Here is a 25,363-nt window from a genome sequence, read left to right as displayed (position 1 = left end):
ATAAATTACATGCAATACAAATTCAACTAACAAGTTAATTCAGTTTGCATGTTTGATACATACTCGTATAAGATGGCAAAAAGATGTATAGCATTGTCGGTAGGAAAAAACGGGTGGGGATATACATGGAGTCCAATACCATTTCCACAGTCTCTGGTGAATACTCGGGGAATATTCCAAATGCCCATGATGATAATCCTAAATCAACGTATATTGGGTAACTCGACATCTGGAGAGGTATATATATATATATATTCAAAAATGTTTGCCACAAAGTGAGGGGGCCACTGATGAGGATATCTTCTGCCAACACAGGTTCCACAAAATGCTGCCTGTCACCATCCATCACATAACGCGGCTCAACGCGTTCCAGGTTTCCCCTTGTTCACGAGCCTACAGCATGCAACATAGCCACCTTTGATTGGAAACACCTGCTTTATTCTATAGTTGCCGCCCAGGTGGGCGTGTCTTAGCGTCAAAGTTAGCAAGTGCAAGATGATGCATTATGATACGTGCAGTCCAATCAATACATTTTACCACAGTGGGTTGGTGTCAATGTTCAAAAATGTGCAAATAAACACCACAGTGGGTTGACGTTCGGTAAAGAGCAGCTTCCGTAGAAATTCATACCCCTGTGTTTTTGAAAACCTCTGCTCCATTGGAAGTCCGGTGCCTGGGTCCGCAACCATGCGGCGGGCCTCCTCGTGACCCGCAAAGGCCGCTCAAAATATTCAAAAAAGGTTGCCACAAAGTGAGAAACACCACAGTGGGTTGACGTTCGGTAAAGAGCAGCTACCATAAAAATTCATACCCCTGTGTTTTTGAAAACCTCTTCTCCATACTGGCACTTGGAAATCCGGTGCCTGGATCCGCAACCATGCAGCGGGCCTATTCGCGACCGGCAAAGGCAGCTCAAAATATTCGTAAAAGGTTGCCACAAAGTGAGGGGGCCACTGCTGAGGATATCTTCTGCCAACACAGGTTCCACAAAATGCTGCCTGTCACCATCCATCACATAACGCGGCTCAACGCGTTTCAGGTTTCCCCTTGTTCACAAGCCTACAACATGCAACACAGCCACCTTTGATTGGAAAAATCTGCTTTATTCAATAGTTGCCGCCCAGGTGGGCGTGTCTTAGCGTCAAACTTAGCAAGTGCAAGATGATGCATTATGATACGAGCAGTCCAATCAATACATTTTACCACAGTGGGTTGGTGTCAATGTTCAAAAATGTGCAAATAAACACCACAGTGGGTTGACGTTCTGTAAAGAGCAGCTTCCGTAGAAATTCATACCCCTGTGTTTTTTAAAACCTCTGCTCCATACTGGCACTTGGAAGTCCGGTGCCTGGATCCGCAACCATGCAGCGGGCCTCCTCGCAACCGACAAAGGACGCTCAAAATATTCAAAAAAAGTTGCCACAAAGTGAGGGGCCACTGCTGAGGATATCTTCTGCCAACACAGGTTCCACAAAATGCTGCCTGTCACCATCCATCACATAACGCGGCTCAACGCGTTTCAGGTTTCCCCTTTTTCACGAGCCTACAGCATGCAAAACAGCCACCTTTGATTGGAAACACCTGCTTTATTCAATAGTTGCCGCCCAGGTGGGCATGTCTTAGCGTCAAAGTTAGCAAGTGCAAGATGATGCATTGTGGTACGAGCAGTCCAATCAATACATTTTACCACAGTGGGTTGGTGTCAATGTTCAAAAATGTGCAAATAAACACCACAGTGGGTTGACGTTCGGTAAAGAGCAGCTTCCGTAGAAATTCATACCCCTGTGTTTTTGAAAACCTCTGCGCCATACTGGCACTTGGAAGTCCGGTGGCTGGATCCGCAACCATGCGGCCCGCCTCCTAGCGACCTGCAAAGGCCGCTCAAAATATTCAAAAAAGGTTGCCACAAAATGAGGGGGCCACTGCTGAGGATATCTTCTGCCAACACAGGTTCCACGAAATGCTGCCTGTCACCATCCATCACATAACGCGGCTCAACGCGTTTCAGGTTTCCCCTTGTTCATGAGCCTACAGCATGCAATACAGCCACCTTTGATTGGAAACACCTGCTTTATTAAATAGTTGCCGCCCAGGTGGGCGTGTCTTAGCGTCAAAGTTAGCAAGTGCAAGATGATGCATTATGATACGAGCAGTCCAATCAATACATTTTACCACAGTGGGTTGGTGTCGATGTTCAAAAATGTTCAAATAAACACCACAGTGTGTTGATGTTCGGTAAAGAGCAGCTTCCGTAGACATTCATACCCCTGTGTTTTTGAAAACCTCTGCTCCATACTGGCACTTGGAAGTGCGGTGGCTGGATCCGCAACCATGCGGCCGGCCTCCTAGCGACCTGCAAAGGCCGCTCAAAATATTCAAAAAAGGTTGCCACAAAATGAGGGGGCCACTGCTGAGGATATCTTCTGCCAACACAGGTTCCACAAAATGCTGCCTGTCACCATCCATCACATAACGCGGCTCAACGCATTTCAGGTTTCCCCTTGTTCACGAGCCTACAGCATGCAACACAGCCAACTTTGATTGGAAACACCTGCTTTATTCAATAGTTGCCGCCCAGGTGGGCGTGTCTTAGCATCAAACTTAGCAAGTGCAAGATGATGCATTATGGTACGAGCAGTCCAATCAATACATTTTACCACTGTACGCGGACCTCTCCGTGCACGAGCTGAATGCTGATTGGCTGCCACGGTCTGTCAACACTCCAAAAACAAAAATTGTTGGCAGCCATCTTGTGCCTCGGTAGACTGAGGCACAGGAAAGCAGAAAAACAAACATGTAGAACTCAAAAAGGGGGCAGGGTAGAAGCACCCTCACCCCCTAGGCCTGCTCAGGGGGTCCCACAAGGACCCCCAAGGAAAATTGTTATTATTTTTTTTTTATATCGCGGGGTACGCGCACCGTGCTCGTACCTCGCTATAGGTACGCGTACGGTGCGCGCACCCTGCGATTTAAAAAAAAAAAAATTCTTTTTGCCCTTGGGGGTCCTTGTGGGACCCCCTGAGTAGGCCAAGGGGGTCAGGGTGTTTCTACCCTGCCCCCTTTGCGTGTTTTCCATTTTTGTTTCACTGCTTTCTTGTGCCTTGGTTCTACCGAGGCACAAGATGGCTGCCAACACTTCCTACTTTGGAGTGTTGACAGACAGTGGCAGCCAATCAACATGCCTTCACGAGAAAGCAGCATGCTCATTGGCTGTCAACACTTCTAACCAGGAAGTGTTGGCATCCATCTTGTGCTAGGTAGACCGAGGCACAAGAAAGCACAAAAACAAACTTGTAGAAAGAAAAGGGGGCAGGGTAGACACACCATGACCCCCTAGACCTGCCCAGGTGGTCCCACAAGGACAAAAAAGGATCAATTTAAAAAAAAAAAAACCCGGTCTGTTTTTAAAAAAATAACCCCCCTTGGGGGATCAAATCGCGAGGGCATAGTGATAAAGAAGTGTTGGGGGTCCCCAGACCCCCCCACACTGCCCCGGGGACCGCTGCCCCCGGGGCAAAGCAATGGAGCCCACTGGCGCATACTGGAGGTTCCAGGTGGGCTAGTTGGCCCACAGGGACCCCCAGTATGCAAGGGGAATTAGTTCCCCCTCTGCAGACGCGCCAGGGGGCTGCGTTGCAGAGAGGTGTAAAAAAGGGCGTGGCCTCATTAGACCTTTCTGCAACGCAGCCCCCTGGCGCATACTGGAGGTTCCAGGTGGGCCAGTTGACCCCCAGGGACCCCCAGTATGCAAGGGGAATTAGTTCCCCCTCTGCAAACACGCCCAAGGGCTGCGTTGCCGAGAGGTGTAAAAAAGAGTGTGGCCTCATCACACCTCTCTGCAATGCAGCTCCCTGGCGCATACTGGAGGTTCCAGGTGGGCTAGTTGGCCCCCAGGGATCCCTAGTATGCAAGGGGAATTAGTTCCCCCTCTGCAAACGCGCCCGGGGGCTGCGTTGCAGAGAGGTGTAAAAAAGGGTGTGGCCTCATTACACCTTTCTGCAATGCAGCCCCCTGGCGCATACTGGAGGTTCCAGGTGGGCTAGTTGGCCCCCAGGGACCCCCAGTATGCAAGGGGAATTAGTTACCCCTCTGCAAACACGCCAGGGGGCTGCATTGCAGAGAGATGTACAAACATTTTTTTTTTATTTATATTAAAAATATGTAATGTAATTTAAAAAATAATATATCTAAAAATAAATAATTTATAATAATGTAGTAAATCAGTATAAAAAATATAACAATTATTACATTTGAAAATTATCATTTAAAAAACCTTTGAAATTAAATGAAAAAACCATAGGTTTCAGGCACGTTATAGTTAGGAATTACCATTTAAAAAACCTTTGAAATTCACTTAAAAAACCATAGGTTTCAGCCACGTTATAGTTAGGAATTAGCACTTAAAAAACCTTGCAAATTCACTGAAAAAAACATAGGTTTCACACACGTTATAGTTAGGAATTAGCATTTCAAAAACCTTTGAAATTCACAGAAAAAAACATAGGTTTCACACCAGTTCTAGTTAGCTGGTCATTTTACTCATACAAAACCTATGAAATTCCCCTGTTATAGTTAGTTCACCTAACTATAACTTGCGCGCCCGCAGTGCCCTGCTGATGACGTCACATATTACATCACTCATGACATGGTCAGTGACATCACTGATGACATCTCAAATGACATCCCTGATGACATCACTGACTTCAGGGAACTCCATCATTGATGCCTCACAATCTGGATTCCGCAGCAACCACAGCACAGAGACTGCCCTCCTCGCCGCCACTGATGACATCCGCGTACTACTCGCCCAGGGACAAAACGCGGCCCTCATCCTCCTAGACCTCTCTGTAGCCTTCAACACCGTCTCTCACCTCACGCTCACAGCCAGACTTCACAACGCAGGGATACAATGAGCCGCCCTCAACTGGATCCAGTCCTTCCTCTCCAGTAGAACCCAGAGGATCAAACTCACTCCCTTCCTCCCCGAACCCACTGACATCAACTGCGGAGTTCCACAAGGATTATTGTTCAGCCCGATGCTCTTCAACATCTACATAGCCCCCCTCGCCGCCATCATCAGACAGCATGGGCTCAGCATAGTATCCTACGCCGACGACACCCAGCTCATCCTCTGGCTCACGAAGAACCCCGAAGACACCAAACTCTGCTTCCACAAAGGAATGAAGGACGTCGCAGCTAGGATGAAAGACAGCTGCTTGAAGCTCAACTCAGACAAAACAATGGTCCTCATACTCGGCCCCTGAACCTCCACCTGGGACAACACCTGGTGGCCCTCAGGAAGCCACCCACCCCTACAGATGACGCACAAAACCTCAGCATCATCCTCAACTCCTCCCTCTCCATGAACCGCCAGATCAATGCCGTCTCCTCCCCCAGATTCAACTGCATACACATCCTCCACAAGACCTTCAAATGGACCCCCCGGATTGCAGAAGGACCGTCACCCATGCTTTCATAACAAGCAGACTAGACTACGGCAACGCTCTATGCACCGGAATCAACAGAACCCTTCTACACAAACTCCAAACCATCCAGAACGTTGCAGCTAGACTCGTCCTCGGTAAACCACACCACGAACACATGATATAACACCTACGAGACCTCCACTGGCTCCTCGTCGAGAAGAGGGTCACCTACAAACTTCTCACCCACACCTACAAATCGCTCAACATCGGACCCAAATACCTCAACAAGAGAGTCTCCTTCCACATACCCAAGAGGAACTTCCACTCTGCCGACCTTGCCCTAGCAGAGCTCCCACGCATCCGCAGGAACAGAGCAAGCGGGAGAGCCTTCTCCTACATCACAGCCAAGACCTGAAACGAGCTCCATGTGAACATCAGATGCTCACCAACCCTGCACACGTTCAGGAAGGACCTCAAGACCTGGCTCTTCGACTGATCCGGAGCTGCCCCCCTGCCCCCTGCCGCCAGCGCCTTGAGACCCTCTCGGTAAATAGCACGCTTTATAAACCCCCTGATTGATTGATGTGTTTAAAGTTGTATGACGAAAGCATGTTGTCTTGTCGGGCAGATCTTCTTGGTCCACTGCTTGTGACACTTCTAAAGCCTTCTAAACCGGTTTCAGCTGCAACGTTGCTCGTTTAGTCTGTTGGATCATGACAGAAGCTGGTAGTGATGTTTGTGTGTAGTGGGCTCTTTCTGCTCAGGGGTTATGGCCTCTATAGCTTTTTTGTTGGGTTCCAGATTAGAAGATATTTTACATGCAGGAGATTGGTCATCTGACTCTGTATTTAAAACATTTTTCTATAAACCAATTGTACATGCTTCTTTGTGGTAGTAAGTCACTTTTGAACAAGCATAATCGGAACCTCCAGTCCTGCCATAGAATGGAACATTTTCTAGCGTTTGCAACAATAATTTTAGTTTCTATTAAGGGCACAGCAGTGAGGATTATCCCACCAGATGGGACAGGTAAGCTGTTGTGTCAACAACTGGTGATGTGAATATCATGATTCGTACTTTGATTTGGCCTTCACTTGTTGTTCTTTTCATCATTCGCGGATATGGGTTCATGCCTCTGTTTTTTTTTCAGGCTCTGATCCAAAACAAGTATGAGAAGATTTGGAGTACAAGTTTCCTGATGATCTCCGTTGGCTTCCTGGGTCCATGAAGTTTTGTTGCTCCGGTCTCTTGAACCAGTTGTTCAATTTCTGTTATGGACTGTTCTTGTTCCAGCTCTAGGTTTGGACTGTTGATCACATAAAGAAAGAGGCAGTCAAGATGGTGTTTCTCTATTTTGTATGGGGGGACTATACATGATTGACTGTGAATGAGGTGTGGTTCAAAGCCGCTTGGGATTTGCAGTTTATTTGTGGTTTTTACTGTATTGCTATTGGCTGCTGTTCGGAGTAGTAAAGATAGAGAAAGTATAATCCTCGCCTCTGTGTCCTTAACAGAATCTGAAATTATTGTTTCAAACAATAGAAAATGGTTCTTTCCTTACTTTGTCTTCCTGCTGACATGCTTTAACGTTGTCTTGTCATCGAGTCATGCTGTGTGACCTTAGAAGGCAGGCACACTTGTGTACTTTGTGTTGTTTCTCCAAGCCTTTTTCAATCCGCATATCGAACAGGGATAATTGTCACAGTGAACATGTATCCACCAGGCCTTCCTGGAGGCACGGAGTACTGTGCGATTTCTTTCTTTATGGGGTTGTCTGTAATTATCTTCAACACTGTCTGGGACCGCTGTGCAGAAAAGGATATTAAAAAAAGGGAAGCCTGCTGTCTTCCCTGGTTTCTGGGTGTTTATTTCCATTGTTGCCAAGGATTGTTTTACATAAAGATAGTAAATTATTTTTGGATAACAGCTTATACTATTGCTTGGTGCACATTTGCAGTAGTTGTTCCACTATGTGTGCTGCACAAACATTTTCCCTTAGCACCGCCTTACCTTCAATGGTTGCGAAGGGTGAACCCCTGTAAACAATAGATGACAATGACATTTCTCTGGACAGAAAGTCAGTCAAAGGATAGTAAAGTCATGGGTAAACTCTATGTTTCTGAAGAGGTACCATCTGTCTTAGGATGGATAGTACAAAGAGCCTTGGGCATTATTTTGAACACTACTAGTCCAGAAAACCTCACCGTCAAAAGATTTTCACTACCAAGGATCAATGAAATGCTTCTCATGATAAGGATAGGAGGTGGTTCTTGTCTATTGACCTTTCAACTGCATACCATCAAATTCACTCAGATCCAGCTAGCAAGAAGTGTATGGCGTTCATGACACCATGGAGTGTTTTCAATATGTATCTATGCTGTTTGACTCAGCCTCTGTGACAGTAGTATTTGTAGCTCCATGTCTGAAGGGATGTACTTTAAGGATGACATTTTAGTCATGGGAGGAAATAAGGGTAAACATGACCAAAGACTTAAAATGGTTTAAAGTATTTAAACAGATCAGGGACTAACGGCTGAGAAAACCAAATGCTAATTTGTGGTTCAATAGTTGAACTATCTGGGACATGAAATAAGTGTAGACTGTGTTAGACCCCAGGAGGAATTTTTAAAAGCCATCAACAATGCACCCTACCAAGGATGAATTGAGGTCCTTATTAGGGCTCCTTAAATTATATTCTAAATTTGTCAAACATTTGCGGAAAAAAACATGTCATGAAGCAGTTGTTGAAAAACAAAGTTACATTTGTATGGTCAGATTCTTCTCAACAGGAATTGTTTAGAATTAAATCCGATTTCTGAAACATCTTAACAGACCATAATTACTACATATGTAAGTTGTAAGGTTTTGGGGCTGTCTTACCACAAAAAGAAATCAATGGTAAAATAAGTTGCCATAGCTTTCACATCTAGGGTTTGGAACACTTCAATCAATGTGTATGGGGCTCACATGAGATGTGATCATAAACCTCTGGTAAATATATTGCCCACAAGGGGTTGCTCAATGCCACACCGAGAAATGTGAGGTTTCCATGAGATTAATGGGCTACCTGTATGGCATTCAGTATGTTCCTGAGGTGCCAGATAGGGCAGCTGATTTTTTTAAGGAGGTTACCTTCAGAGGAGATTCTAAAGAAAATATGGGAGGACTATAGTGTGGCATGGCTGAATGATGTGTTTACAGGAATAATAAGTGAAGAAGGGATGGCTGATACCAATGAGGATGAATAACGTAAGTGTGTATCTGAATGAGTGAGGTGTGGATGCCTTCTTAAGTGACATGAAGGACAGAGTCAGGTGTTTTGTGGAAATAAGTCATGAACTTTCTATGGATGAGAGCAAATTGCTCAGGAGTTCAAAAGAGGTTCCTCCTGTCCAACTTAGGAAGACAATTCTGGAATTGTGCCATTTAGGACATTAATATATCATCATTAGGTATCAACAAAAAGTAAGAGATAAAGATATGGAATGTTTGGTACACTCGTGTAGAATGTGAAGGTGCAGCTAAGTCACAAACCACCCTTTCTGCAGCCTGTGAATGGTCCTGATTCGGTGAAGGACACCATAGGTGTTGATGTTATGGGTCATAGGTTTTTTGTAATAATTGCTATGAATTATTTTACAAAATGGCAAGAGGTGGAATTTGTAGAAACAGCATATACTAATGCCATGTCTAAAGTCCTGGACAAGTTATTTCCTAGAGAAAGTTTACAAAGGAATTTATTGTTTTAGAAAAGTTTTAGAAAGAAATGGAATATTTCCTAAATGCCCTTCTGTTTAACACCCTAAAGGAAATAATGAACTAGAAAGATTCAATAGAGTGAGAAAAGCTATTTCGCATTTGGCAAGGAAAAGTAACCTTAATTGGAAATGTTAAGTGGAAAAGATGGTCCAGCATACCCTATGATGAAGCGTGCACCAACGGTGGGTGAGGGAAATCGTCCTTTAAAGGGACACCCCCATAGCACTCTTCCACGTTTAATAGACCCAGGGGGGCCTCTTTGTGGTATTTGTTTCTAAATAGGGAACTCGACCCCTGGTGGTCTTTAAATCTCCTCTGGCCCTATATTGTGTTATATTAAAGTAATAAAATGCCACCTTTCTAAAAGTGGCATTTTCAGAATTGCAATTCATTATCCGACTTCACCATAAGTTTAGATTTTAAATTGTGATATCAGAGACCCCAAACTAGATTCAATCATATCTTCCAAATTGGAAGATATGATTGAATCTCCCATAGGATAACATCAAGGTAATCTTGATGTTATCCTATGGGAGAAATAGTAAAAAAGGAATGTAAAAGTTTATAATTTTTTTTGAACAACCTGTACATGTAGGACTTATAAGTATATGGCCTGATATTTTGCGCCCTGCCCTCTGGGTTGTCCAGGGCCTATCTTAGGGGTGGCATATGTATGAAAACTGAAGGTTTAGACCTGACCCAGGTTATTCTCATTGTTCTTTTGTATATATTTTGTTTTTCAAGCTTAACGTGAGCCAGTCTACGGTGGAGTGTGACACAAGTCACCCAACAAAGTGGTACCTTCTCACCACAAGGCTGGTAAGAACGGAGCCCCTTGTTTTAGGTCCTGATGAATGCCACAGACTCAACTGGGTCAAACGGCAGAAACATGTTGACCATACTCACCACGGTGAGGGGACAATAAATTCACCATTATTCCATTCACTTGTTTTTAATACCATATAGCTTCCGGTCACATTAAAATGTAATTTGGTAACTATAATGTTTTTTAAATCTCACTCACTCTTCATGGGCCCCCACTTAATTTAGAAGTGCATCCCTGTCGTCAGGTGTATGCCCGCCCTCTACCAAACCGAGTTTCTAGAGGGCGAGGACTGCCGATGATGAAGCATGTCACCTGGTGGTATGTGAGGCCAGCCCTTCACTTTTTGTGAGATGTCCACACTCACAATTTAATCCTTGAGCACCTCAGTCACTATACAGGGAGGGGCCCATTTTTTGTTGAACAAAATTTTTATTTTGCCAGACAAACATAGCAGTGTCAACTGTACAAACAGGTTCAGCAATGGCCGGCCTGAGACATGGTAAAACGGATACTTATGTGGGTGGAACAATTAGTGCTGCAGGTCCACTAGTAGCACTTCATTTACAGGCCCTGGGCACATGTAGGGCACTTTACTAGGGACGTATGAGTAAACTAAATATGCCAATTGGGGATGAACCAATATTTCCATGTTTAGGGAAGAGCACAAGCACTTTAGCACTAGTTAGCAGTGGTAATGTTGGGGGGGGGGGGACCACTAAGGCTGTCAGCTCTAAGAAAAACAATGCATCACAATGCATTAACTATACAGAGCCCAGCTTCTTCTCCTATTACTCTGTGAGTTTATACTTGTGTTTGACCATGGAGTGCTGTGCTGCCTTTTGGCTAGGTTTGCACTAGAAAAAAACCACATACAAAGAAAGAAGAAAATATCAAGTGGAAGACACTATAAGCACCCAAAGTGATATAAAGATGCTCTTGCAAGATATGTACAGTAGCAACAGATTTGGAAAACAAAATATTTACCCTCACTATTCAACTCGCCAAAACAAAAAGGCGTGTGATAAGCACTTTCATCACAATAGACACAGGAGTCAATATAATGTCAGCTTTTGAACATGATGCAACAACCTCAAATGAATCCTAACATCTAGAATGGAGATTTGAAGGAAAAGATCATGCCACAATAACATCTGGATAATGGACTTTAAAAATACAGCGATGAGGAGAGAGTCGAAGTATTCATAGAAACACATCTGGTGGTCCGGTTTGGTAAATTCCAGTACACTGATTTGTTATTGAGCATGCACATGAAAGTTTGATGCCAAAATCTCTGGCATGTTTCCCACACAACCTATGCTAGATTTCTGAACTACTGAGACACAGCTCTTCAGTTAGCCAAGATAGCATAACTCAGCAGGGGAAATGGAAAACTGGCATGTCACGAGACACTATGAATACTAGGCCTGCTAGAAAAATATCTTTAATATAGTAGGATGGGGGTGACATAGGAGTGGGGCCATTGTCTGGGGGTGTACCTGTTCATCTGAGAGCGGGTGGTGTAATCTCGAGTGTAGTGAAGAGGTCAGGTTATTGATTAGGGGTCGGATGTTTAATGGTAGGGTTAAGGGAGAAAGTTTAGGAGTGCAATTGTTTTAAAACTTGTGGTACTGTCTACTTTGTGTTATAGCTATGCTAAATGGCAATACAAATTAATTGTTATTGTGAAATGTCAGCAGGCTAAACCACACAAAGAAAACAAGATTAGTAACACCATACCTCAATAGACTCAAAATACATAGCCTTTCAGCAGGAGATGCTGCTCGATCCAAAACATAAACTACCCTTTTTGTCTATATGGAGGCAATGTAGGTGTTTTGCATTTTTTTTAGCACTTAATCCAGGAGGTAGCAATACAAATATGCATATCTGTAGATTTTCAACCACATTAGACCTCTGTAGTAAAGTTGTAGAATACTGGGGATTCACCTAAAAGGCTGCTGCTGGTGTTGGAGTATGTTTCCCTTACCATACCAGACTATTGTTCTGACACGGATGAGGAAGATTTTGGAGTATTTACTGAAAATGTGTCCTCATTTTGGCTTTCTAGAGCACTAACCATAATTTCTATGGCAAATTGTTCCCCTTCATGTTGTTAATTTCTAAAGGACATGCTTTCAATTCTACAGCTCCAATTTCATCAAGATGACCTTCAGGCGTGCTACACTTGTCTCATGAATACATGTCAGCGCTCTAGTTGGCCGAATATGAAGTAGGACACCGAGGAATCAACTGTCAGGCTGCTGCTGGTGGAAGTACATGCTTGACTCAGGCTTAGAGCTCACATGGTTGAGGGAGATATTCTGAAAGTCTAGAAAAGGAGTTCTCATTTAGCTTCCACTACACCGCCCACAATCTCTATAAGAAATTCATGATGAACAGTTTTCTTCCAGAGTTCATCAAATCCCAGCAGAGGATCAGCATTTTTCGTAGGGTAAAATAACTTTATCAAAACACAATTTCTAAAAATTAGCATTGTACCAGCAACAAACATTATATTGTGTTTAAAATCTGCATCACCCTTGTAGTCCTTAGTGTGACTACAATGTACTTCAAGGGGGACCATGTCCCCAACTCCTTTAATAGGTGCCACAACATTGTATCCAAGTTGTGGTCACCCAATCAAGGAATGTCTCTTAGGCACCCCACCTCATGCCCTAGGGGTCAGGAGGTGTTTATCCTGACCCCTTATGTTTTTTAAAATCCACTTTCTGGACGCAGAGACCATTCCCAAGTCTTGCCACAATCTATTGTTAATGCGTGGGTCAGTCAATAAGGACTGACTATTCCTCTTTAAATTGTTCAATCAGTCCACAACATATTGATAACCTGTTATGGACAATTAACCCCTTCATGCCCAACTCAAGCACCTCTTTAAATGCAAATTTCTTGATAACTATTGAACAGCTTTACACCAAATAAAAAGTCCACTTTCTTAGTAAAGTAACTTAGAATTAAATTTGGTGTAATTCTGTTCAACCATTATTTCTGTATCAGAGTGCAGATTTTCCCATAGGAATTCAAATGGTAAATTGATGGTTTGGGTCCATTGCCTTTTTCTTGCCACCCACTTGACGGATCAGTATCAGTCAGACCTTCCATGATGAAGCCAAAATGGATGATTTTTTTGTGGTAAAGTGTAGATTAGTTGAATTCGGCCAAATGTATTAAGAAAAAAGTTCATTTCACATGGAAACTGTGACCTAACTAAAATTAGTCTGACGGTAATGACTCAAAATATTTTGATATTGCTATGGCAATTTGTCAGCAAAACTGTTACAAATGTACTGTAGGAAAAAAAACTAATTCGAACACAAGCCCCTAAACTGACCAGATCCAGGACACATGTTCTTGTTTCTGTGGACGTCGCTTTGCTGGAGCACTTACTTCCAGTAACACCGGGCCAACTGTAATCTGCACCGTAGTCCTCCCGCCGCCGCTCCTGTCATCTGCGGCCGCCGAGCGGAGGACTACGTTTCCCTTGGGGCATTGCAGCAGGAGCCGCCACCGCCAGACACCGCCCCCGGAGGCGCTACTAAAGCATGCGTTACCGGCGGAGCGGGTGTCTCCCTTTCTTGTTTCTGTGGACGTCGCTTTGCTGGGGCACTTACTTCCAGTAACACCGGGCCAACTGTAATCTGCACCGTAGTCCTCCCGCTGCCGCTCCTGTCATCTGCGGCCGCCGAGCGGAGGACTACGTTTCCCTTGTGGCATTGCGGCAGGATCCGCCACCGCCAGACACCGCCCCCGGAGGCGCTACTAAATCGCGCGTTACCGGCGGAGCGGGTGTCTCCCTTTCTTGTTTCTGTGGACGTCGCTTTGCTGGGGCACTTACTTCCAGTAACACCGGGCCAACTGTAATCTGCACCGTAGTCCTCCCGCCGCCGCTCCTGTCATCTGCGGCCGCTGAGCGGAGGACTACGTTTCCCTTGGGGCATTGCGGCAGGAGCCGCCACCACCAGACACCGCCCCCGGAGGCGCTACTAAAGCGCGCGTTACCGGTGGAGCGGGTGTCTCCCTTTCTTGTTTCTGTGGACGTCGCTTTGCTGGGGCACTTACTTCCAGTAACACGGGGCCAACTGTAATCTGCACCGTAGTCCTCTCACCGCCGCTTCTGTCATCTGCGGCCGCCGAGCGGAGGACTACGTTTCCCTTGGGGAATTGCGGCAGAAGCCGCCACCACCCCTGGAGGCGCTACTAAAGCACGCGTTACCGGCGGAGCGGGTGTCTCCCTTTCTTGTTTCTGTGGACGTCGCTTTGCTGGGGCACTTATTTCCAGTAACACCGGGCCAACTGTAATCTGCACCGTAGTCCTCCCGCCGCCGCTCCTGTCATCTGCGGCCGCCGAGCGGAGGACTACGTTTCCCTTGGGGCATTGCGGCAGGAGCCGCCACCACCAGACATCACCCCCGGAGGCGCTACTAAAGCGCGCGTTACAGGCGGAGCGGGTGTCTCCCTTTTTTGTTTCTGTGGACGTCGCTTTGCTGGGGCACTTACTTCCAGTAACACGGGGCCAACTGTAATCTGCACCGTAGTCCTCCCGCCGCCGCTTCTGTCATCTGCGGCCGCCGAGCGGAGGACTACGTTTCCCTTGGGGCATTGCGGCAGAAGCCGCCACACACCGCCCCCGGAGGCGCTACTAAAGCACGCGTTACCGGCGGAGCGGGTGTCTCCCTTTCTGTGGACGTCGCTTTGCTGGGGCACTTACTTCCAGTAACACGGGGCCAACTGTAATCTGCACCGTAGTCCTCCCGCCGCCGCGCCTGTTATCTGCGGCCGCCAAGCGGAGGACTACGTTTCCCTTGGGGCATTGCGGCAGGAGCCCCCACCGCCAGACACCGCCCCCGAGGCGCTACTAAAGCGCGCGTTACCCGCATCGCGGGACGCCGGGCTAAGCCCGGGCCCTCTTAGGCCCTCAGAGGCCAGAGGAGGCTGGGCTGGGCCACCCCCCTGTCGTACAGGACATTGGACCCCATAATTTGGTATTTTGATTTGCGCCATACAATACACTGTTCTGTGTATCACTATTGACTACTCTGTTACATTATGGTGCGGACACTTAGGAAGGACCGCAAGGTCACTATTGCATCCACTGGGGGGGTAGCAACTGGTACTATCGATCAATTCCTGACACGGGCAAAGTTGGTTATAGAGAAAGAGATAGCGCTAGTGGAGAAGTGCTTGTCGCTAGATCTTTTAACCGGGAAACGTTCCTCGCTTGGCAAGATTGAAACATCTGTTACACCTGAACCTGTTCCAAGCATCACTCCACTAGTCACTTTGAGCCCAGTATCCAGCCACACACAAGGGAAAAATCGATAGCACCGAGGCATGTTCCCTATTAAATTCTACTCCCATCAGTCTGACCTCTCGTGCCTCCTGCATTTCATCACCCATATTACCCACCCCACCATTGCAGCCATCTTCTCCTGCCATCTCTGTACATGTTAATACAGAGATGTGTGAGACTACCAATATTAGCACTGTTAATTCACCAGCATTATTGTCACCCTCACCTGTGATCTCTGCATATGTTAATCCAGAGCTACCGGAGAACACGAATATTAGTACTATCAGTACTACTGACCCACCAGGCAAAAGGAAAAGAGGCGCTAGCCCACCAAAGAAAGTGGCAGTAAAGAGGCGAAAAAAAGTACAAAGGGTACCCCGAGAGCCGGTGCAACCTGCTACTTCACCTTTAATAGTTATTGACAATCCCCACCCAGTCTTGCAAGGGTGTAGTGAAGTAAGGCTAATGGAGAAAATGGAAAAGTTGGTTAGGTCACTAATGTTACCATTAATTGAAAGGACGAAACAGATTAATTCTAAATTAGACCACTTAGAAAAATTAGTTTCTGGTAACACAATCAGACTAGACACCATTACAACAGTTTTAAAGAGTCCAAAGGTCCCATATCAACTACTGTCCCAAGTACTAAAAGCATAACTATGAAACCCAACACCACCACACCCTTGGTCACTCTACCTGCTATAACCACTACGAATAAAAGTACGCCAGATACCAACTTAAAGGGGTCTGCTAGAAACAAAGCCGCAAGGGTCGGCGCCACGCCCAAGAACCAACCCGAGTCACGTGTTCATAAAACAGACAATTTGCACAAGGCACAGGGTGATATGAACAATAAGCATATCCACTAATGAGTCTCCTGTGTAAACCTTCCCCCGGAAGCAATACCATATACAATCATCATGGTGGGAGTACGTGGGATTGGAACTGAGAAACGGGAAACACATAGGGACTTGAAAAATAAAGTCATTTATTGGCTTAACATCAACAGAACACTCCGCCCCTTCTCCAACACAGAGATACTTAACGTTAGGAGAGTAAACTGGGTAGGGAACACTACTAAGGACCTGGAAGGTGACTGTGTCATCGTGAGTTTTAAAGATCCCTGGGTGGTTGATTTCATTCGCAGGGAACCAAGGTTCGGCAAGGAGGGGGACATCCAAACACTAGATCTAAATTATTTCTACCCTGGCATAAGACATGGCCCATCTTTCCATTCGCGCCATGCATATAGAAGGGAGCCTTATGTAGCAAACACTCTCAACAGGGCTATGTTTCATCTACCCGTATCAAATCGATTTGAGCCGTTTTCCAACTTAGAGGGGGTAGACTGACTGTCATGTAATGTTGATTCGTCTGTAACTAGTAAATCTAACAAAATGTCCCCGAGGGGTATCAAACATGGAGCGATTGTGGAAACTTTAAATGATGGGCATGTGGAGGGCAATGAAGAAGGCCCCGAAGCAGGGCAGGATGTGGACATGTTTTACCAGCATTCTGCTGAGGGAAAAATAGCTAATACAAGAACTATTATGAATGATTTAGTCCAGAATGCGGCACCCCCTGTTAATTTGGAGAAAGACCAAAACCTATGAGAACTGGGAAAAATCTCATGCACAGAGGCGAATGTTTTATTAAAACATAATAACACGCCTACTACTGATATAACACATATAGGCAGTCATAGGTTATCACCCTCCCTCCAACCAGTATATGTAACTGGAGTTGGATTGAACTTTATAACCTGGAATATAGCAGGTATAAATAGCAAATTTAATACCCCATTCTGGAATGATTTTATTTCCCAAGGGCATGACATAATATGTCTCCAAGAGACATGGTATAGAGACCAAATCACTGTCGAAGGTTACACATCCTTTTATATAAACGCAGAGGACTCGGTTGCTGGCAGGGCAAAGGGTGGCTTATTGACCCTGATCTCTACTGGGCTCACAGAATTCAAATTAGGTAAACACATAGATGTTGGCCCTCATGCTTTAATAATTTGTCTTGAGCACCAGAAAACTAATGACTTAATGATTGTTATCTTCTATAACAAAATTTTTAACGCCAATAGAGACTTTGTGGTAAAGGAAATAGAAACAGCAATAGACAATCTTCTTACCAATTATAGAGATTGCCCTGTCATACTCTGGGCAGGGGATTTTAACCTGCAAGTTTGTGCAGATGCCCAAAAGGGGACCTGCGGTACCACTTACGACCTGGAGGATAGAAGTACCATAATTCATAATCATTTCTCACATGACAAATATGAGCTGGCTTTGAACAGCCTGGCTGCCAAATTAGATCTAGAACTTCTGGATTGCTCCAAAAAGAGGGGAGATATCAGATGTCCAACATTTAAGGGTAGGAACTTTAATTCCAACATCGATCATATTTTAGTATCGAGTGGTACTGCGTACCATGATCTATGGATAGAGGAGCAAGCTGTGAGTGATCACAACAGTAGTTCACGGACTTTACTTGGCTGGGGTCCTAAAACTCAAATATATAGTAAGCCGACACAAGAAATTATGGCCTCTAGACCAAATGGCCCCAGAATTAAGTGGGCTAAAACTAACCCCAGCAAACTATTAGCGGAAATAAACGACAAATGTGGTGTGGAAATAAGCTATTGCCTCAAAGATGAGTATAATCCTGTAACCATGCTACCCATGATCAATAAGATCCACGCTACAATAGAGGGCCTATTGACTGGTAAGAATCATAAACATAGAGCCAAACAATCGGGCTGGTTTGACAAAGACTGTATAGAGGCTTTATCCTCATTAAAACACGTGATGTCAATCAAACCAAGAGACCCGGAACAAATCAGGGAAAAGCGGCATGTTTATAAAACCAGGCTAGCAATAAGGAAAAAACAGTTACAAGATGAGGCATGGCAAAATTTAGATATGGCGGCAGCATAAAAAAATAGTAAATTATTATGGGAGACAATTAATTGCCCTTTTCTAAAGAATGATACCATACCTGCAGTGACTTCTAATGTTAGTTGTAAAGATTGGATAGAACACTATTCCAAGGTTTTTAATTCAGATGATTTGTTTTTAGATACTTCTGGCCAATGGCCGACCATTGCGCTATCCATTTCCCTGAACGAGGTCCAGGAAGGACTTGAGAAGAGGAGGGGTGGCAAGGCTCTTGGTGTGCCCATAGATCTATATAAACATGAAAAACACCTATGGGCACCCATCCTAACACGATTTTTCAATGCTGCAATTGAATTCGAACTTCCTCAGACATGGGGCCAATCAATCATTGTACCACTTTTAAAGAAGGGTTCTAGGGCTGAGGCATGCAACTACAGACCTATCTCCCTCCTTGATTCTTCTATTAAAGTACTAAGCAGGGTCCTCCTGGCCAGACTGGAAACTTGGGCAGAAGAGGAATCCATTTTATCACCAGTACAGTATGGATTCAGGAGGGGGATGGGTACGATGGAGCAATGCGTCAACCTTGACTTCATCATCAATAAATGCACAACAGTTAAGGAAGGAAGCCTTTATTTATGTTTTGCCGACCTCCGTTCTGCTTTTGATTTGGTCGAACACTCACTCTTATGGCCCGTTTTAATAGATATGGGAGCACCTAAAGAAATCATATACTTTCTCGCCAGATTATATGAAATACTAACATGTAAGGTACGTTATGGGACGGCTGGCAAATACACCCCTTATTTTAAAGTTAACAGAGGCATAAGGCAAGGATGCGTTTTAGCACCACTTCTGTTTATCAATGAGATAGATACGATACTTAGAACAACCGCGGTGGACGCACCATGTATTGATGGTAAGTCCATTCCAATTCTGCTTTATGCAGACGACGCAGTACTTTTATCGCGCACTCAAAACGGTTTGCAACATCTCATTGACAACTTTTCTGCTTTTATAGTTAAACGGAAACTGGTAATTAATAAGGGTAAAACGTTTACAATGGCGTGTGGGAAAAAGACCAAGCAAAACAGGATCTTCTTTTTAGATAATGTCAGGCTAGAACCCGTCAAGAAATTTTGTTACCTAGGGATAACCTTTTCTGAGGACGGGGGCTGGACCAGCGAACAGGAGTGTGTACAGCTAAAACTGTCGAGAAACACCAATAGCATCTTTAGATTCACAACTAAACTGGGGAACCGCAGAATAAAATAAATGATCCACATCTACGTCGTGAGGTGCTGGTCATCTGCACTGTACGGGGCTGGTGTGTGGGGACATAACACCAATAGTTGTAAGCTGCTTCAACATCAGGAAAATCACTTCCTTAATCGCTTATTATGTACCCCGGCAAACAGAGCTGTTGCCATTTTATGCTTTTCTGTAAATTTTACATTTCTTATAGGAAAATATATTTAAAGCCTATGTGTTTAAAACATAACAAAAGAACTACCGAAGAAGCCTTACTGTTAATGTTCGAATTGAATAGCACGGATGTATGTTTCCATGTAGCCACCTACATTTTAAAATGTGTTTCCAGTAGGAAATCGATCATCCTATGATTCAGATTAACATGATCCCTGTAATTTTTTAACAGTCTGTATATTGTTGTTTGTATTGGTTTTATTACTGTATTTTAAATCAATTGATTATTTATTTAGATGAAATTATCATATATTATCAATAATTTTAACATGAATTCAATTAGAAACTATATCTCTAAACGAAACATGAGCTATTCCAATCTGATTTCATAAATTTTTTGGGATTACGCACTTTGTCACTTTACTTAAAGGAAATATTGTAATAATGCATTTAACTGTTTGCAAAATGTCTTGAGCTAAACACCGTAACTTTGTCCTCCAAAAATGATTTCATTTATCTAATATCGTGGAGACTTAGTTCATGCCCTTGTTTTAGTATGGTAATCGATTTTCTTTAGAAAAGGTCTATGATGTATATTCTTTTTTGTATGATATATGGTTATATTCTATATACCGAATAAAGCATTTGAAATTTGAAAGATACACTTCTTAATTCACTATATCTTTTTGTCAAATGACGGATTTGGCTAATATTGATGTGGAGACAATTCCAAGGGAGAATAAGAGGGTCTATCTTTTACTCTTCTATGCTTAATTCATATTGTAAAGATTGATGGCGTTTGTCTGTAATTAAGCACCATGGCCCTCATACCCTCTCGGATCATTCTCCGGTGCTGTTGGTGATAGAGCTTCCAGTTCACGCATCACATTGCTGTAGCGGATGTGCTTCGGATGTGGTTTTCTGGGAGACGCACTCAGAATCGTAGAACATTTTGAGACAACTGTAGGCTCAGTACCTCGATATACCATAGTCTGGGAACCCTTTAAAGTTTTCATTAGAGTATTGATTTATCTAAACAACTGGATTTACTCACGACAATATGAACACATATAAATCAACAGGAACTTTCTTTTGTTAAGAGGTATTATGCTGACAGAAAGGAAGCATCACCCTTGCTGAAATAAGCAAATCCATACTTACACACAGAAAAACTGCAGATTGTGAGGTTAAATATTTGGACATGTATGCACAGACTTGAAGACAGTGCAGGAGAGAGGCCAGGTATAATACTGGCTTACAGTCTTCATACAGGACAGACAAAATTCCATTGACAATCCGATTTAGGCATAGTAGTTTGGCCTGCAATTGCAACACAATACTTCTGGAGATCGTGGACTTTTATACTGATCTCTAAATATCATAGATTTTGTTAGACTACTTAAACTACTTGACTGTTTACACGTGTTGGCTTAACACGGGGGACTTTTCTTTGAACCTCCTAATATAGCCAAAATCAAAGTTACCAGAGAGACCTTTGCTGGAGGTAAGGCACTAGGTTCTGATGGACTTACACACGAGTACTTAATGAGTTATTGACTCCACACCTTTCAAAGGTATAAATAAAAGCGCTAGATATGGCCGATCTTCCTTCTGCCATTTAAGAAGCTCTTATAACGGCTCTGATGAAACCTGGAAAGGATGACATACCTCGTTACTTGTGTGGTTAGTTGAATCTGCTAAATCTGAATCAGATTTCTAGCAAGTTATAGCAAAACAGTTTTATACTGGTTGTCTTGGACTACACAGGATTTATTACGCATAGAGTTGAAGGTAGTTGCAACTTTCCTAGGCACTCAGAAAGTATTTGATCAGCTCGAATGGCCATTTCTAATGACAGTGTTACTAAGAATGGAGCTCGATTCCTATAGATAGATCTGGTCAGGTTGTTCTATGCTAATTCAAGAAGTTAAGTCCTAAATATTAATACATTTCCACACTTTTCATATTAGTAGGGCCACGCAGCAGGAATTACCCTTATCGCCTATGCTAGCAATGGAGTCTAGAGATGTCAGCTTAGGGAGTCTCAATGAGTATAATTTCTAGGCATCTATCACTACATGCAGACAACCTTATTTTATTAAAAACATCCTGTAATCAATTTGCCAACCGTTAGTTGGACTATTATTTGGTTTAGCAGATTTAGTACAATAACGATTAACTGGGGAAACCCCCAAACATACCCACTCACCCCTGATGTGAAGCATCCAAAGATTGCATTCACTTTATACTGGTTTAACAATTTGGTAAAGTACCTTGGGATCTACGTGCACAGAGGGCAGGTAGAGTAGCTTGAATTACAATTCCCAAAAGCGTATGTTTATTTACTAACATTTTTATTCCATTTTATTTTCAAACCATTTCTTTGCTAGATTAGGATCTGTGTTATTCAGGATAGTATGGACTGAAAAACATGCCAGATATTTTAGGGAAATTCTAAGTGCTAAAGAGCAAGCTATATTGGCAAATTTTGGACTGCAGCAGGTGATGTGGGCTAGTTTCTCATCCTTTCCAGCAGAGGTGCTAGAATTCATAATAATGAAGATGAAATGTATCCCACCCACCAGGCTTTGAGCTTCCAAATGATATACCAGGTTTAAAGAGTCTTACATGAATGTAGTACAGCCTGCCTGCAAATTATGAGAGGGTTATCCAGGCTTGGAACTAAAGGTAAAATACTGGTAATGGTGCTGCGCATAGAACAACGTTGCCTTTGAACTAAAGACACAAACATTGTAAATTTGTAAATCAAGTTTATTACAACCTGGTAATTCTTTCCAGGTTTGACCCTGCAGTAAGCCTAGAACACAGGTGTTTACATTTGCATGAGGAATCTTTTTTTATTTAACAAGGCTGTCCCTAGGCATTGTTTTTTTAAAATAAATATTTTTATTTTTGAAAAATAAAACAAACTTCAAACAAAGCACGAGTACATGATGCACCATTGATGACCAATCACAGTGACAAAAATGGCAGTTGTAAAAACAAAATATCTGTCTCAGTGGAATCCACGGTGGAGTCTGAGCCACCCAGGCATATAAAAATAAAGGGTTATGGTTACACTGCTCATGAGTACAAGTATTAGGAACCAACATTACATAGTTCAAGGCTCTTTTCTCATTTCTCCAGACTGCATTCCCCCTGCCTCTACCTCCCCCACCACTTCCAGGCCATAGTACTTGATCCATGGCGCCCATATCTTCCGGAACGTCCGAGGACAGCCCCTAGCCTTGTATGTCACTTGCTCCGCCACAAATCAAGACATGCCTTCCACTCTTTCAATGTGTCCCTAGGCATTGTTGATTTCTGGAAGACTGAAACAGATCTGATGTCTAAAATTTCCAAAGGCTTCTTGATTTCTCGCCTCTGTTATTGCTTCTTAGCTATACGGCTGATATTCCACGTTTGACCAGAACAGTAAAGCTCTGCTGTTGCTCATCTATGGGGGCCCCTGCCATGTGTACAGAACTGGTTAAAAAACAATGGCTCAGATTTGGCAACCCAGCAATCGAATTTGCTTCACACAACAAGCTCACAATGAAATGCCAGATAAACCCAGTCACTTCAGGATGCTTCCACATGATTCGCCTACTCCATAAGATTTTCAGATGGCTCCCCACAAGCACAAGGAAAATAGTCATACAAGCCCTCATCACCAGCCAAATCGACTGAACCCATACAAAGAATCCAAACCATCCAGATCACAGCGGCCAGACTCATCCTTGGCCTTCACAAAAAGTGACATCTTCACCCATCTGAAGGACCTCCACTGGCTACCGGTACAGAAGAGATGCTAATAAAAACGTCTTACCCACGCTTACAAAGCACTCCATAACATTGGAGCCAACTACTTGAACCACTGTCTGACCTTCGACCAACCCACGAGAAACCTTTGCTCCGCACACCTGGCCCTTATAAGCACACCATGTATCCGCCACACCCACACCGGAGGACGCTCCTATCTTGCTGCCAAATCCTGGAGCTCCCTCCCTCTACACCTTTGCAAAGCCCCGTCGCTGACCACTTTCAGGTAGGAGCTCAAGACTTGGCTCTTCGATTGACACAGCTCACCAACGCCTGGATACCCCTGAGGTGATTAGTAGCACTCTATAATTACTGAATGATTGATTGTGTTGCGCAAAGGAAAACAGCTGCAGCACACACGCAGTGTTGTATTTTTCCCCCGAGAAACGAACACATTTCCCTTTGCCTAGGTCTACTTTTAGTAGGCATTAATTTTTGATACAAAGTCCTGACTTCATTAGTAGAACAAGTTCTAAGTCAAAACCTACGGGTATTTGCAATGATCCACCCAGTAATGCCCCTTTAGTGCAAAGTGATATAAAGCAGCCCAAAGCGTTTTTTGAGAAGAGAAAAAGGCACCTTCCCAATGCAAAATACCATGGAAGATTTTGCGTTACTTTTTGCCAGCACAAATCCTTAGTAAATCTGGGTCAAAGTCCTCTGTAATGACTCTTCTAAAGCATATTTAATTGTGCAACCCTTTAAGCTTATGCATGGGACATATGTATTCCCTATCGAACATATCTTATAGATCATGATACTGCAACTTAAAATCAAGTTAATGAAATATCTGTCCTGATTTTACTAATGGTTATATATATATGTCGGAAAACTATAACTTTTTTCCCCAAACTCAACTATGCAATTTGGCTAGGGTAATGTATACACATTTTTAGACAGCTGAAGTAATGCACAAGTTACTACTTGTGTAACAATATAACTGTAAGAGACATTAGTTAGTGATAGATTCCTTACCTTAGAATATCCCCAGGCTGGATCCGGAATTTTTTGCGTAGCAGTACCCATGCGCGTCGGTAGGCGTCGTCCGCGGCTCCGCATCCGTCGTCGTGGCACCGTGATGACATCGTCTGATTACTTAGACGCAGCCTCCGCGTGCTGATGTCAGTTCTTATACACAGCTTTTCTGCGCCAGAAACGCAGAGCCATGATAGAACCAACACTGGTGCCATGAAACTAGGGCCCTGAAAGGGGATAACCTTAACCCTAGATATCGGTTCGCAGAACGGGGAGGATGGGTGGGTCGGTAAGGAATCTATCACTAACTAATGTCTCTTACAGATATATCGTTACACAAGTAGAAACTTGTGCATCTGAAAGAGACACGTTAGTGATAGATTCCTTACCTTAGAATAGATACCCCAGCAATATCAACCCCGGTGGTGGGTCTGCGAACCAATAATCACACCAGAAAGTCCTGGAGGACGGAATGGCCAAAGAAGCCATCCCTCCGGACTTGGCTGTCCAGGCAGTAGTGTCTCGCAAACGTGTGCAGCGAGGCCCACGTAGCTGCCTGACAAATGTCCTGCAAGGGCAATCCTCGGCCCAGGGCAGTTGTAGTCGCCGTGGCCCGAGTGGAATGAGCCCTCAGCCCAACAGGGGGTTCCTTCTTAGCCAAGGAGTAACACGCCTGGATGCACAAGATGATCCACCGAGAGATGGTCCGCTTGTGCACCGCCCGCCCCTTCTTAGCGGCCACATAACCAACAAAGAGTTGGTCATCCACCCGGAACTGGCGTGTGCAATCCAGATAGTAAGAGAGCGCACGTTTTGGGTCCAGACGGTGGAGCCGCTCTTCCTCTTTAGAGGGGTGCGGAGGTGGAAAGAAGGTGGGCAAGGTGATGGACTGCCCAATGTGGAAAGCCGTGAC

Source organism: Lissotriton vulgaris, chromosome 2_1 (genome assembly GCF_964263255.1).
Source record: "Lissotriton vulgaris chromosome 2_1, aLisVul1.2, whole genome shotgun sequence".
Classification (NCBI taxonomy): Eukaryota; Metazoa; Chordata; class Amphibia; order Caudata; family Salamandridae; genus Lissotriton; species Lissotriton vulgaris.
This window is presented reverse-complemented; position numbering follows the sequence as displayed.